Here is a 17,152-nt window from a genome sequence, read left to right as displayed (position 1 = left end):
TGGAGTTCCAGAGCCACCTCGAAAGTGTGACTATGGCATATGATGGGCCCCTCCCACCACTCACTGTCAGAAATCCTCAGTTTTGTGGGACTTCGCCATATACCCCGTTACTGAACACACACTCACACCGAACCACACATCCCACCCAGCACCATGCCGACAGCTGCGCTACTGACACCACTTGCAGCCTCTCCACCCTCAAGATCCCTCCCCCACCGCTGTTCATCAACCTGACCCCTGACTGTAAACCTGTGGCAACTAAAAGCAGGAGGTACAACGCGGGGGACAGGGCCTTCATTCAGTCAGAGGTGCAGCGGCTGCTCAGGGAGGGGATCATTGAGCCAAGCACAAGCCCTTGGAGGGCCCAGGAGGTTGTTGTTCGGACCAGGCAGAAAAATAGGATGGTTGTGGACTATAGTCAAGCCATCAATAGGTTCACGCAGCTTGACGCGTACCCCCTACCCCGCATCGCGGATATGGTCAACCAGCTAGCTCAGTACAAGGTGTACTCGACAATAGATCTGAAATCCGCTTATCACCAGCTCCCCATCCGCCCAGAGGACTGCCCCTACACCGCCTTCGAGGCGGGCGGCAGGCTCTATCACTTCCTGCGCGTCCCCTTCGGTGTCACAAATGGTGCCTCGGTCTTCCAGAGGGAAATGGACCGGATGGTGGACCAGTGCCAACTGAAGGCCACATTTCCCTATCTGGATAACATCACCATCTGTGGTCACGACTGGCTGGATCACAACGCCAACCTCCAATGATTTTTCCAAGTGGCCAAAGCCCTGAACCTTACTTATAATAGGGACAAGTGTGTGTTCGGAACCACCCGACTCGCTATCCTTGGGTATGTCGTGGAAAACGGGGTCATTGGCCCTGATCCCGACCATATGCTGTTAGAGCTCCCTCTTCCCACCACTCTCAAAGCCCTCAGACGGTGCCTGGGCTTCTTTTCCTATTACGCCCAATGGGTCCCTCATTATGCAGACAAAGCCTGCCCCCTGGTCAAGTCTACCACTTTTCCCCTCTCTGCCGAGGCCTGCGCGGCCTTCAGCTGCATTAAAGGGGACATTGCCAAAGCAATGATGCATGCGGTGGACGAGACCATTCCCTTCCAAGTAGAGAATGACGCCTCCAATTTCGCGCTTGCTGCTACCCTCAATCAGGCAGGCAGGCCAGTAGCATTCTTTTCTCGTACCCTTCAAGGCTCTGAAATTCGGCACTCCGCGATGGAGAAAGAAGCCCAGGCCATAGTGGAAGCTATTAGGCACTGGAGGCACTATCTCGCCGGTAAAAGGTTCACCTTACTGACCGACCAGCGCTCAGTTGCGTTCATGTTCAGCAACCAACAGCGGGGCAAAATCAAAAATGATAAAATTTTGCGGTGGAGAATAGAACTCTCCACCTACAACTATGATATCCTGTACCGGCCTGGAAGGCTCAATGAGCCCCCTGATGCCCTATCAGCGCGCCAGCTCGACCAGCTATACGCCCTCCATGCACATCTTTGCCATCTGGGGGTCACCCGATTTTACCATTTCGTGAAAGCCCGGAACCTGCCGTACTCCCTTGAGGACATCAGGACGATGACCAGCGACTGCCAAGTCTGCGCTGAGTGCAAACCACACTTCTACCGTCCTGAAAAGGCGCAACTTATCAAGGCCACCCGCCCCTTTGAGCAACTTAGTGTTGACTTTAAGGGCCCCCTTCCCTCCACCGATTGCAATGTCTACTTTCACAATATTATCGACGAGTACTCGCGGTTCCCCTTTGCCATCCCCTGCCCCGACACCACTACCACGTCCGTCATAAAAGCCCTGCGCCAGCTCTTCACTCTGTTCGGATATCCCTGCTATATCCACAGTGATAGAGAGTCCTCCTTTATGAGTGACGAGCTGCGCCAGTACCTGCTGGCTAGGGGCATTGCTACTAGTCGGACAACGAGTTATAATCCCCGGGGAAATGGACAGGTGGAGAGGGAGAATGCCACAGTGTGGAAGGCCGCACTTTTGCCCCTTAAGTCAAAAGGGTTGCCGGTCTCTCGATGGCAGGAGGTCCTCCCTGAGGCACTCCACTCTATCCGCTCCCTGTTATGTACGTCCACCAATGCCACCCCTCACGAGCACCTATTCTCTTTTCCCGGGAAGTCTGCCACTGGGACCACCCTACCAGCTTGGCTGACTTCCCCAGGGCCAGTACTGCTCCGGAAACATGTGAGGAGTAATAAATACTCCCCACTGGTCGAGAGGGTTCACCTTCTACATGCGAACCCCCAGTATGCTTATGTGGTCTTACCTGATGGGCAGGAGGACACGGTCTCCGTCCGCGACCTGGCACCCGCAGGAGCAGCAGACCACTACCCCGAACACTCCACGGTAACTATGAACCCTGTACCTGAGGTGACACCGCGCACACCGAGCCCTACACAGACTCCTCACGACACTCCTATACCGGGCGTCTCGTACGTGCATATACCAGGCGCCTTGCACACACATGAGGGATCACTGACGCCTAGTGGGCTGACACCTCCAGTTAGGCCGGAACCAGCACAACAACCGTCTCCCGTGCAATCACCACCGGCACCTGTGCAATCACAGCCGGTGCTACGTAGATCGCAGCGACTGATTCGACCAGCTGATAGACTTAACCTGTAAATATACTTGTAAGAAACTTCACCCTATGGGGACTCTCTTTTAAAACAAAGGGGGGGGGGGGGGTGAATGTGGTGAACTACATATACCTGTCTGGACACGCCCCCTGCTGACTGCTCCTGTGGCTCCTCCCACAAGCCCCGGTATAAAGGCGATTGAGGCCTGAGCCCGGCCCTCATTCTCCAGGATGTAGTATGGTGGTCAACTACTAGTTGTTCTGTCTTCCAGTCAATAAAAGCCGATACCTCGACTTCACGTCTCAGAGAGAGTTATTGATGGTGCATCAAGGGCTATGGGTAACCCTAGTAATTTCTAAGGTACGGACATGTTCGGCACAACTTTGTGGGCTGAACTTTATTGTGCTGTAGTTTTTCTGTTTCTTTGTTTCTATAAGAAGAGTGCAGCTGAATGGGGTGCAGTAATTATGCAGGAGAGACCCAATTTGACCAACAACATAACCAAGATTATTGGGTGCTACAGTGTGTTTCAGATCAGATTAAATGAGGGGCCTGACTGCAGGATGTAGAGGTAGGAACTAATATGTTACTTACACAGTACAGTCAGACATGTCAGTTATTGATGAGATCTACACAGTTGGATTCAGTAGTTATTGGGACAATATTGTAAAAATTGGAAAGGTGTTGCAAACATGTAGAGCTAGTAATTGTTGGATTTGGAAGTTATCAGTGACGTCTGTCGTCAGATTTGACTATTCTTGGGAAACCAAATAGATCTAACTGTTCATGGCAGCTGTAGGCGATCTGGATTTAGTGAGGGTTAGGAATACAAAGTCAGAATTCATAGTTGTTGAGGCAACAGACAGGCAGATTATGCTGCAACAAAGAACAATTTTCCAGAGGAACTTAGTGAGTCAAACTCCTATCCCTCCCAAACAGGGGGTGGGAGAGGGTGAAGGAATTGTTGAGATTTCAGGTTGTGACCCTGCATCAGAACTGAAATGAAGATGGGAGATGGCCAATATAATGAAGAGAGGGAGGTATGGCTGGACTGGGGAGAGTAAGTGAACTGAGATTGGGTGAAGAATGATGAGCAGAATGTAAGATCATAAGACCATAAGACATAGGAGCAGAATTGGTCATCCACCCATCAAGACTGCTCCAGCATTCTATCATGGCTGATCCCAGATCCTACTCAATCCCATACACCTGTCATCTCTCCTTTGATGCCCTGGCCAATCAGGAAATGATCAACTTCTGCCTTAAATATATCCATGGACTTGGCCTCCACTACAGTCTGTGAAAAGAGGATTCCACAGATTCGGTACTCGTTGGCTAAAAAAATTTCTCCTTACGCCTGTTCTAAAAGGTCATCCCTCAATTTTGAGGTTGTTCCCTCTATTGCTGAATACCTGCACCAAAGGAAACATCCCCTCCACATCCACCCCATCTAGTCCTTTCAACATTCGGTAGGTTTCAATGAGACCCTCAAATACTCTTCCAAATTCCAGTTAGTACAGGTCCAAACCTGCACACTTCATATGTTAACCCTTTCATTCCCAGAATAAATCTCGCAAACCTCCTCTGGACTCTCTCCAATGACAACTCATACTTTCTGAGATATTTGGAGAAGGAAGTCAGAGGATCAGAATGGGAGAGCGGCGGGAGCCATTTTGATTTCTTCTTCTTCTCATCGGAGTTAAGAGAGGCGGGACTGCGCAGGCGTGTAACGTTGGGCAGTGAAGCCGGGAAGATTTAAAAAGGACACAGCCTTTTACAGCGGGCAGCGGAGTGAGCTGGGAGCAGTGAAGGCTTAAGGGCTTGGCTCAACAGGCTTAGGCGGAAACAGGTGAGGTGATGTAGGTTTAGTTTTCAGTTTTTCCTGTAAGCAGCAGATGGAATTTAAGAGAGAGACGTGTGAGGTAATATACTTTGGCAGAGAGAACAGGGAGAGGTTTATAGACTCAGTGGCACCAGGGATCATAGGCACCAAGATTTGAAGAAGGGAGAACATATTGAAACAGTTGTTTGCAATAGGTGTGGGACTTGGGGCTCTGTTAGTAGAGTTTGTTAAAGCAGAGATCAGAGAGGTTTCCCTACATCACCGTGTTCAGTTCCAGTCACACTAAAGGTCCTCAGAGAATTTGACCAGAATGTTTCAGAAAATGAAAAATTTCAGTAACAAGGTCTGGTTGGGGAATCTGGGGTTGTTCTCCATGGAGCAAAGGAGACTGAGAGGAGACGTGAGGGAAGTGGTAGGAATCCAGCAGGTTTAGGTAAGGTGGAGGGAGGAAGAATGCTCTCTTCAGCTGAAGATGAAAGTTCTGGGCAAGAGATAAGGGATGGTGTGTCAAGTGATGGCCTGGATTTCATTGCTCATAACAGGGGTGGAAAGAGACACAATCAAAGATTACAAGAGCAAAGTGAATCACTTTCTGCAGCAAGCAGAGAAGATCATTGGCTGCGGTCTACCACCACAGCAGGATTTGTATGCGTCTAGGACAAAGAAGCAGATGGGAAAATCTTTGAAATAAGTTTGCAGGGCTAAGGGAGTAAAGGTGTGGGAGAACCGCATCTCCTTCATTTACAAAATGGCTTGGCAGAGGATGTGGTTCTTGTGTCATTTGGTGAAATTCTAACTTCCTCAGAACATACTGGTTCAATTTGACACCATTATCATAGAGAGCATCCTCACATCAGCCATTACTGTCTGGTTTGGAGCAGCATCTTCTCACAATACACAAAAACTACAGTGAACTCTCAGGTCAGCAGAAAAGGTCATTGACTGTAGTCACAAACAAGAGAAAATCTGCAGATGCTGGAAATCCGAGCAACACACACAAAATGCTGGAGGAACTCAGCAGGCTAGGCAGCATCTATGGAAAAAAGCACAGTCAACGTTTAGGGCTGAAACCGTTTGGCAGGACTGGCAGTCTACCATCACTGTATGCCATGTATGGATTCAGGACAAAGAAGCGAGCAGAAAAAAAATCATTGTGGATACTACCCACCTGCAAAATACCTTTTCTAAAGGATCCCTTCTGGAAAGTACTATAGAGCTATTAAAACAAAAACTTCACATCATCTTAAAAGTTTCTTCTCCCAGGGCAGTTAATCTGATCAACCTTTCCAGTTAGCTCCCCAAGCCCCATCTACATTACCCCCTCAGTCACTGCACTTTAAACCATTTTTATAATGCTGTTTACATTGTAAATACACACTGGTATTCATGAGTTTATATACATTTTATCCATATCTGTACTTTAACCTCTAACTTTATTAGCTTTTTTAATATATAATTCTTTATTTTTATAATTATTGAACGTTGTCTTGGTTGCATGCCACACTGTGACCAACGCACCACAGCAAACTCCTTATGAATATAAATGTACAGTATATGGTGAATAAAGCTAAATCTTGATCCTTGAAGTAAGGTTGTGGGGCAAAGGGGATAGAGAAGGGGTATAAGACTGAATGCATTGCTCTATTGGCAAACAACATGGATTGAATGAGCCAAGTGGTTCCTTCCTGCTTTATGGTGTACCATTCAAGCCAATCCAACATTTATAGACATCAGAGATGTCAAATGAAAATCAAAAGAACTGCAGAAATAATGGTGTGTACTGTAATCCATTCTGTGCACCAAACGCAATTCACAGACAATCATTTACTGATAGAATCTAATTTAACATGAAGGATTGAAGTAGTGAGAATGTTCAGAGAGTGCTGTTTTCACAAATGTACTGGTTCTACCATAAAGATATGCACTTTGATATTTCCACTAGTGACACCATTTCCTTTTTCATAGTTGAGTAAAAATATTTTCAATGAGATTCTCTCATCAACTTAATGCGGTGCTTTAGCCTCTAAATGTTTCATTAGATAATTAATGAATGTATTAACATCCCTGCACTTTTTATGTAATATAGGCACATCTACAGTGCTTTTCTTAGCTCCCTGGTGAAGACTTCCAACTGCATGCTAGAATGACACTGCTTAATTGGGGGTTTCTAGTGATTATTCAGAGAGACAATGGCCCCCTGTGGGCCAAAGCAGGCTGAACTGAGTAAAGCACATGCTGGTAAAGTTGATGTTAATAATTTTCAAATATATTGAGACAGCAAATTCTACCTTAGATATTCCCCACAGCAGACACTGACTGGGACACAAGCATCATGGAGATCATAAACAATTTTCATACAGAATAACACACACACACACACACACACACACACACACACACACACACACACACACACACACACACACACACACACACACACACACACACACACACACACACACACACACACCAGTAGCATCTCTATAGGGGAATAAACAGTTGACGCTTCAAGCCAAGACCCTTCATCAGGACAAGTTGAGGGTGAGGGAGCCAGAATAAGAAGGTGGGGGAGAGAAATGAGTATATAGTTGATAGGTGAGGGGAAAGTGGGTGGGAAGGGGGTATGGGAGAAGCTGGGAGGTGTTAGGTGGAAAAGGTAAAGGGCTGAAAAAGAAGGAATCTGATAAGAGAGTGGACCACGGTAAAATGGGAAGGAGGAGGGGCACCAGAGGGAGGTGATGGATAGGTGAGGAGAAGAGAAGGGGTAAGAGAGGAACCAGACAGACAGACGGACATACTTTATTGATCCCAAGGGAAATTGGGTTTTGTTACAGCCACACCAACCAAGAATAGTGAAGAAATATAGCAATATAAAACCATAAATAATTAAATAATAATAAGTTAATCATGCCAAGTGGAAATAAGTCCAGGACCAGCCTATTGGCTCAGGGTGTCTGACACTCCAAGGGAGGATTTGTAAAGTTTGATGGCCACAGGTAGGAATGACTTCCTATGACGCTCAGTGTTACATCTCGGTGGAATGAGTCTCTGGCTGAATGTACTCCTGTGCCTAACCAGTACATTATGGAGTGGATGGGAGTTATTGTCCAAGATGGCATGCAACTTGCACAGCATCCTCTTTTCAGACACCACCGTCAGAGAGTCCAGTTCCACCCCCACAACATCACTGGCCTTACAAATGAGTTTGTTGATTCTGTTGGTGTCCGCTACCCTTAGCCTGCTGCCCCAGCACACAACAGCAAACATGATAGCACTGGCCACCACAGCCTCATAGAACATCCTCAACATCATCCGGTAGATGTTAAGGACCTCAGTCTCCTCAGGAAATAGAGACGGCTCTGACCCTTCTTGTAGACAGCCTCAGTGTTCTTTGACCAGTCCAGTTTATTGTCCATTCGTATCCCCAGGTATTTGTAATCCTCCACTATGTCCACACTGACCCCTTGGATGGAAACAGGGGTCACTGGTGCCTTAGCCCTCCTCAGGTCCACCACCAGCCCCTTAGTCTAAGCTGCAGATGATTCTGCTCACACCATGTGACAAAGTTTCCCACCGTAGCCCTGCACTCAGCCTCATCTCTCTTGCTGATGCATCCAGCTATGGCAGAGTCATCAGAAAACTTCTGAAGATGGCAAGACTCTGTGTTGTAGTTGAAGTCCGAGGTGTAGATAAGGTGCAGATAACCAGAATAAGGAATTGAAATAACGAGAAGGGGCTGGGAGCAAAACTTACCATAACTTAGATAAATAGGTTGGAGGCTACCCAATTGAAATTTAAGTTGTTGCTCCTCCAACCTTAGAGTGGCCTCACCCTAGCAAATGAGGAGGCCTTGGAGTAACATGTTGGAATGGAAATGGGAAGTAGACCACCAAGACACCCATTTCATACACAATACTAAATGTGAGCCTTGGTAATTGAGGTAAGTTGAATCTACACCAGGCAACGTGTAAGACAATGCCCATTTTTTATTACATTACTAGGATCTACAGTATATGAAAGTATAACTGATGCTTCACTCAGAGACTAAGACTACATGCCAGCGAAAACACTGCCAATGCTAAGCTTTCACACTTACTGAAGACAAATATTGAAGCTGGTAACAGCAATATTTGGATCTGGACCAAAATGACATACTAAATGAGATTGACACAAGAGGGTTCCTACTGTGATTAATATTCATAATGTGAGATTTTCACTCTGACTAAAGGATACTGAGTGCAGAATGGATTGAGAAGAACAGGTCCAGTCACTGTTCTAATGTCTATGTTCATACAGATGAGGAGCAGCAACATGTTGCAGAGCTCTTCAATTCCAATTGATTATGGGCGCTGTCTCAAAATCTTCGTAAAATCCTCTTCCACAGATCAACTTGTGGCATCCTTGAGAGATTTGAGAATAATTATTTTACAGCAACACTCCTGTTCACACAGGTGTTTGGAGGTGCCAGGTAGATGGAGATAAGGGAGTTGATTAGGCAATGGTGAGTCCAGCAGTCATTTGCATGTGGTTTTGAAGACAATAGACAATAGATGCAGGAGTAGGCCACTCGGCCCTTCGAGCCAGCACCACCATTCAATGTGATCATGGCTGATCATCCACAATCAGTACCCCGTTCCTGCCCTCTCCCCATATCCCTTGACTCCGCTATCTTTAAGAGCTCTATCTAACTCTTTACTGAAAGCATCCAGAGAATCGGCCTCCACTGCCTTCTGAGGCAGAGCATTCCATAGATCCACAGCTCTCTGGGTGAAAAACTTTTTCCTCAACTCCATTCTAAATGGCCTACCCCTTATTCTTCAACTGTGGCCTCTGGTTCTGGACTCCCCCAACATTGGGAACATGTTTCCTGCCTCTAGCGTGTCCAATCCCTTAATAATCTTATATGTTTCAATCAGATCCCCTCTCATCCTTCTAAATTCCAGTGTATACAAGCCCAGTCGCTCCAATCTTTCAACATATGACAATTCCACCATGCCAGGAATCAACCTTGTGTACCTACACTGCACTCCCTCAATAGCAAGAACGTCCTTCCTCAAATTTGGAGACCAAAACTGAACACAATACTCCAGGTGTGGTCTTACCAGGGCCCTGTACAACTGCAGTAGGACCTCTTTGCTCCTATACACAACTTCCCTTGTTATGAAGACCAACATGCCATTAGCTTTCTTCACTGCCTGCTGTACCTGCATGCTTACTTTCAGTGACTGATGAACAAGGACACCTAGACAATTGTATGATCTCTGGCTTGGACAATAGTATATTCTAACTGGGGCCAGCAGCCGTATTGAGGTATGCCACAACTACTGCTTGTCTTCCTGCTAAAGGAAGGTGTTACCCATGACCAAAGCATCTCCTATGCATTGCATCTAGAGAGGACCCTGTTATTTAAGTTTCACAGTAAGAGCCTGGAAGATGTAGACTACTTCTCATATCTTGGGAGCTATCTCTCAGCAAATGAAGACATGTTAATGTTGAAATTAACCATCACCCTTAGTGCATAGCCTTTGGCCATCTGAGGAAAAGAGTTCTTAAAGATCAAGACCTCAAACATAGTAGAACATTTCTGGTGTTTTGGGAAACAGTAATTCCTGTCCTGTTTATACTTATTATGTACCTGGTATGTCCTGTATATGGAACCTTGAGAGGCATAGAGCAGGTAGGTGGTCATAGTCATGTTTCAAGGATAGGAATCAGAATCAGAATCAGGTTTATGCGTCATGAAGTTTGTTGCATTGTTCCAGCAGTAAAGTGCAATACATTAAATATTCCACACTTTACAATATGCAACATGCAGCAGGGGTCCCTGTTTTACGAAAGTTCACATTAGGCCACTTCGCTCTTACTAAAGACCTACATTAGTACCTGTTTTCGCTAACCAAAAGAAATCCTAAGAGGATTTTTGCTTTTACGAAAAAAGGCACCCGCTTTAAACTTGTTTTTACCCTGAGAAAGACTACCATGACTGTGAAGCCTTGCGCGGGCAGATGTGTGCGCATTCGTGTACGTGCTGTTGTTTTTAGGTTTTATGTGCTATTTGGTATGATTTGGTAGGTTATTTTTTGTGTCTGGGAATACTCAAAAATTTTCCCATATAAATTAATGGTAATTACTTCTTCGCTTTACACCATTCCGGCTTACGAAAGGTTTCATAGGAACGCTCTACTTTCGGATAGCGGGGGAAACCTGTATATCAAAAACAAGAACTGCAAAAAAGAGAGCAAAGATAGTGAGGTAGTGTGCACAGGTTCATGTAAGGTTCAGAAATCTGATGGCAGAGGGGAAGAAGCTGTTCCTAAAACATTGTGTGTCTTCAGGCTCCTGTACCTCCTCCTTGTTGGTAGTAATGAGAAGAGGGCACATCCTGGATGGTGGGGGTCCTTAATGATGGACGCCACTTTTTTGAGGAATTCCCTTTTGAAGATGTCCTTGATGCTGGAGAGGCTACTGCCCATGATGGAGCTAAGTTCACAGCCCTCTTCAGTTCTTCAAGTTCAAGTTCATGACCAGTTTGACATCATTCAACTGTATACATGTATACCATTAAACAAAACAATGGTCCTCTGGGCCAAGGTGCACAATACAGTACATATAACACACACATAACTCATAAAGTAATATTACGACAAATAAGTTAACAACTAATAAGGTGCATTTACAACACAAGTTAAACAGTATAAAAGCCATCGGTGTTTCATACGTGATGAGACCTGGGCAGTGACAGGGAGTTCAACAGTCTTACTGCCTGATGGTAGAGGGTCAAAGAGATTGTTGGATGGATGGGACAGATCATTGACAATGCTAAGGGCCCTGCATAGGTGATCCTGGACAGTTGTCCCTCCATAAACTGCATCAATATGATGGGCCCAGGATAGATCTTGAGAGAGGTAAACACCTAGGAACTTCAAACTGTTCACCCTTTCCACTGCTGATCCCTCGATGAGGACTGGTGTGTGTTCCCTCGACTTCCCCTTTCTGACGTCCACATTCAATTCTTTGGTCTTAGAAAATTAGTATAGGGTTAAGGTGTGAGGAGAAAGATTTAAATGGGACATGAGGGTAACTTACTCATCCAGGGGGTGGTGAACATATGGAACAAGTTGCCAGGGGAAACGGTAGAAATGAATACAGTTACAACATTGAAAAGACATTTGGACAGGTAAATGGATTGAAAGGTTATGGAGATATGGGCCAATTGGAGGCAAATGATCACATGAATGTGTTGGGCCTAAAGGCCTGTTTCTTTGCTGCACAAATCTATGGTTTGATCCGTTTCTTAAACATGGACAATCAATTTAACCTGTTAGTGTGAGGTTTTGTTTTAGACTGCTGGAATTATTTTACAAACCTACATTCTCTGCATATATTAATTCAATACTTTAGGAATTGGCTCATCCACCAAAAAGCTATAAGGATATTCAGATATTCAATGCAATACCAATGGCACCACAAGTGTCTTGGCATTGTGTATAATAAATGGGAGTCGTTATGCCAAGAGACAGGTTTGTAGCACGAAGGTTGAAACAGTGTGAAAGCTTTCACAAGGGGGTTCCAGAGAGTAAATGACTTAAGCTTCTGTCAAACAGCAGCTGTAAGGCAGACTAAATCTAGGACATAATAGTCTCCAGCTTCCTCAGCAGTAAGTGTTCAGAGTGGTTGATGGGGGTGACAATGCAGTAGGCTGCTTTGTGTTGAATGAGTTGAGGCCTCTTCAGTAGATTTCAGAATCAGAATCAGCATTTGCAACAGTATTCAAGTAGGCTGGTAGAAGGCATTCTATGGTAGTCCTGATGTGTCATGGAAATTGTTTAGGAAATGTTTATCTACCCTTACAGACATACACTCAGTGGCCACTTTATTAGGCACTCCTGTACACCTGCTCAATAATGCAGATATGTAATCAGTTAATCATGTGACAGCAACTCAATGCATAAAAGCATGCTGATGTGGTCAAGAAGTTCAGTTGTTGTTCAGACCAAACATCAGAATGGGGAAGTTTGCTGTTGACACCACAGTTGTTGGCTGAGTGAAAGATGGTGATGAATCAATGTACAAGAGGAAGATTGAAAATCTGGCTGAGTGGTGCCACAACAACAACCTCTCTCTCAATGTCAGCAGATTATTGATACCAAGATGCAGATTATTAACTTCAGGAGGAGGAAATTGGAGGTCCATGAGCCAGTCCTCATCAGAACCTTAGATATGGAGAGGGTCAGCAACTTTAAATTCCTCAGTGTTATCATTTCAGAGGACCTGTCCTGGGCCCCATACATAAGTGCAATCTTTAAGAAAGCACAATAGTGCCTCTACTTCCTTAGAAGTTTGCGAAGATTAGGCAAGACATCTAAAACTTTGTCGAACTTCTATAGATGTGTGCTGCAGAGTATATATTGACTGACTGCAGCACAGCTTGGAATGTTGACTTTGACTTCTTTTGGTAGCCATGGTTGTGTCATCTTGTCTCTTTGGGATGTATACATCCTGTGCCTCCTGATTTCCTTTTAGAAATTTCAGCCATTATTTGTGATTAGACTCCCCTTTATTCCCACTCTGTCTCCTGCCGGTTTACCAATCTTTAATCTATGCCAGTATCTTTCCTGTCATTCTCTTGTTAAGCAGCTTCATGTGCAGCACATCCTCAGACTGTGCTGGTCGTTGACACTAAAGACAAATTACACTGTATGTTTTGATGTACATGTGACAAACAAATCTTAGCTAAATTAATCTATAACCTCCTCACACAACAACCCAGATTTGTAACATCAAAACACTAGTCATTAATGAATAGTGGAATATTACTCCCCCCGCTAACACCTTGTACAGTTTCAGTTCAGTGTGTGCATGGTAGCATGACACTAGTACAGCTCGGGGAATTTCGGAGTTGGGAGTTCCAATCAGGTGCTGATCTGTAAGAAGTCTCCATATGTCCTCCCTGTGGAATGCATGGGTTTCTCCAAGTCCCCCCGGTTTCCTTCCACGATCCAAACACGTACCGGGTAGGTTAATTGGTCATTGTAAATTGTCCCAAGATTAGGCTAGGGTTAACTGGGTTCATCTGGGGTGGGTGGTTTGAAGGTCTAATCCACACTGTATCCCTCAACAAACAATTCCACAGGTACGGCCGTCCTGGTACTGGTTTGCAGTTAGAGACCTGCAGGAGGTTGATCTCAGTGGTAATATTTCAAAATCCATAGCTTCCAGTTACAGCCCACTTTGGATATGTGGACCTTTATTCCTCAAAGGCTTATACAGAAGAGAAACCACTCAGTCAGAGGCTTCCTGCCATTCCTCTCAGAATCAGCATCAGATTTAATACCACTGGCATACAGGTATCTAGTGAAATGTGTTGTCTTGTGGCAGGAGTACAGCGCAATACCTCAGAGTAATAATTAAAAAACTAAACCACAATAAAAAGTACTATTTGCATATAAAAAGTAAATTAAATAAATCATGCAAAAAGAGAGCAAAAAAAGTGAGGTTGTGTATATTGCCCATTCAGAAATCTGATGGTGGAGGGGAAGATGTGACTTCAGGCTCATCAGGCTCCTTGATGAGAAGAGATTCACTCTAGGCACTGAATCTGGACACAGCAAAGTCACTGTCCACTGAGCATCTATGGAGGTAAAAGGTGTAAATCAGCATTTTGGGTCAAGACCCTGCATTGGGACTGACTGACTGACTGATTGATTGATTGATTGATTGATTTATTTAAAGACACAACACAGAACAAGCCCTTCTGATCCACCAAGCCTCGCCATCTAACAATCCAACTACTTAACCCAAGCTTCATCACAAGACAATTCACAATGACCAATGAACTTAAACCTACTAACTGGTACATCTTTGGACAGTGGGAGGACACTGGAGCACCCGAAGGAATCCCATGCTTATATGGGGAGAATGTAGAAACTCTTTACGTATGGTGCTGGAATTGAACTCTGAACTCTGAACTCTGATGCCCTGAGCAGTAATAATGTCATGCTAACTGCTACGTGAAAAGGAAGAGGAAAGATTGCCAGTGTATAGCTATACGTGGACTGGGAAGGTGAAAGCTGGAGCCATGTGAGGAGGGAATGACAGGCAAATGGAACCAAACCATTGAGTTTAAACCCAACCAGGCAGAATGGGGATGTTCTTTTTCCAATCTGTATTTGCTTTCTCTGTAGAAAAGAAGAAGGATGTGGATAGACAGCCCAGTGTGGAACTGGGAAAGAGAATTAAAATGACATTCAATCAGAATCCTAAGATGGCCATTGTGGTCAAGTTCTCCCCAAAATGGCCAGACAGGTGGCTGTGGAGGTCAATTCACTGAGTATATTTAAAGTGGAGCTTGATAAGTTCTTGATTAGACTGGGCATCAAAGGTTACAGGGAGAAGGCATAAGAGTGGTGTTTAATGATATAATAAATTAACCATGATTGAATGGTGGAACAGACTCAATGGAGTAAATGGCCTAATTCTGCTCCTATGTCATATGGTCTAAACCACTTAGGACTAATTATTTTCCTTATTTCCACGAGTGAGAGGACAGGTTATAGACCAGACTTTTGCTGCCTGCTTGTCAGCATTTACTAGTGTTGACTTGCTGCCCATGGACAAAGGAAAACATTTGCTTGTCCTGCACTTTGCATCATACTGAATCATATCAGACTCTGTATGACAAAAAGCATGGGACAAGCAAGCCCTTCCCATAAAACAGGAAAACTACTGTCCCGTCTTTCCACATCCCCGACTTAATCATTATCTCCCTGAAGTTCAAACGCATTAAAAATCATTCAAAAATTACAAAAATCAATGAAGCAATTTAAAAACATAAATAATATTTAAAAGCTTATAAATAATTAAAATATTCCTCTTTGAAATATTGCAAAGTTCTCATTCTTACCCTTTTCTCTTTCAGCCAAGTCTCTCCATTTTAGTCAATTTGTACTCTACTACTGTCCATTGATCAGCACACAGATGGTCAAACAGTCAGCAAGTTCCGGAGTACTGCTTCAACCTGGAATCCTGCTGTCCCTAATGTACACAGGGGGAATGTCCCACTGTTTAGCATCAAGGTACTGGCATTTTGTAGAAAGCTCCGCACAAAATGTCCCAGAACAAGATTCGGTCTGGCCGCACCAAATAGAATGAACATGAAAACAGTACATGAAAATCCAAATCTTAAGTGCATGACAAAGAAAACTGTAAAACGGATCCCAAGTTTTGACGTGATTAAAGCTGATGCAATAAATACTGTCCTCTGCAAAAATCTGTTACTAGCAAAACAACAGAAGGTCAGTGGGAGGTGGTCACACAAAATGAATGTGATGCATAAGCATTTTATGGGGAAGAGCAATAGCTCAACTTGCCAATGAAAGCAACCACGGGTGACTGAAGCATTTACAGAGAACATAAACCCAGTAGAGAAAGCTTGAAAAAGGCAAAATGTCAGCTACAGAAAGCCAGGAACTGGTGACTAGAGAGTTACAAAGTGCACGAAAGAAACTCAGTAAAGAGAGATGCCAAGTATGAAAAGAAAAAGAAACATATTCCAGTTGCAATGACCTAATGAAGTGACTGAGCTAATGAAGTGATTGAGAGGTTGCGGTCTAGTTTTGCTTCATATTGATGTGTTTGTCAATCAATGCATCCTTTTTAAATTACTAACAAGACAGTTGACAGGAGAAATCTGGGACACTTGAAAATAGATGTTGATATGGTAACCGTAAATAAAATGGCACGTTGCATAATTATTTTTTGTTAGTATTGGCATTAGAGTAGAAGGAAGGCCAGGAATGGTTGTTTTCCATCCTGGAGTTTACAGGAACTATCCCCTTAAATGGGAGAATTATATGTTTCTGCACTGTGGGAATGTTGGGAGAGGAGAACCACGACATTCTCAATAAGTGATGTCAATATCTGCTGCCAAGTCAAGAAACTACAAGAGTCTGTTAATCTGAACAGTGACCTTGAAGATGACAGTATTAGAGAGAGCCTGCTTGGATTATTACAGATGGCAAAACATTGTGATTTGAACCAAATATGGGCCAGAGAGATTAGTGTGGTTGAGTATAATGGGCGCAGGAATATGATGGGCTGAAGGGCCTGTTTCTGTGCACTATGAATGGTGATTCTATAATGACAAAAGAGATGATTAGATATTGGGTGCAAGAGCAAACCTCACTACTGACACAGCTGAGAAAATGTTTGACAGACCCTGAAGCCTCCTTTCTGATATGCCATTTATCTAAACTGAGTAAATGATATTATTCACAGGAGAATTGACGTCAGGTCAATGCCAGCTATCACAGCGATCTCATCAGTCCCATTCCCACACTTATTTCAATAGGTTTCAATAGGTACATTTAATGTCAGAGAGATGCATATCATATACATCCTGAAATTATTTTTCTTTGTAATAATTCACTTATTTCCTGTAAGTCCATTTTTTCCCGCACGCCTATCAGCCTTCCTGATTATCTTGCACAGGACACATACACCAGGGATAAATTACAGCCATCAGTTAACCTACCAAAAAGCATGTCTGTAGGATATGGGACGAAAATAAAAGACTTAGGAAAATCCATGTACCTCCACTTCATCCCTGCTACATTCCTGGATTGAGTGTTCAGCCTGGTTCTGAAAGAATATTTTACTACCTTCCACTCTCTCCCTTGATTACTCGGGATTTTCCCACT

At 44.2% G+C, this 17,152-nt stretch overlaps 1 protein-coding gene across 7 annotated transcripts in view; it reads right to left on the bottom strand.

The window, feature by feature from the left end:
* cacna2d2a (calcium channel, voltage-dependent, alpha 2/delta subunit 2a) overlaps positions 1 to 17,152 on the bottom strand; it is a 904,752-nt gene that overhangs the window by 390,130 nt on the left and 497,470 nt on the right. The window contains exon 1 of one of the 7 annotated variants that reach the window (XM_073072598.1): positions 15,358 to 15,472. The exons of the other annotated variants lie outside the window; for them this stretch is intronic. The gene's annotated coding sequence lies outside the window, so the exon portion shown is untranslated. Of the gene's footprint in view, positions 1 to 15,357; positions 15,473 to 17,152 lie in introns of those variants that run through there. 7 annotated transcript variants of the gene reach the window in all.

The sequence above is a fragment of the Hemitrygon akajei genome, chromosome 19, assembly GCF_048418815.1.
Source record: "Hemitrygon akajei chromosome 19, sHemAka1.3, whole genome shotgun sequence".
Lineage (NCBI taxonomy): Eukaryota > Metazoa > Chordata > Chondrichthyes > Myliobatiformes > Dasyatidae > Hemitrygon > Hemitrygon akajei.
Note: the sequence above shows the minus strand (reverse complement) of the source record. Positions and strands in the feature narration are given on the sequence as shown.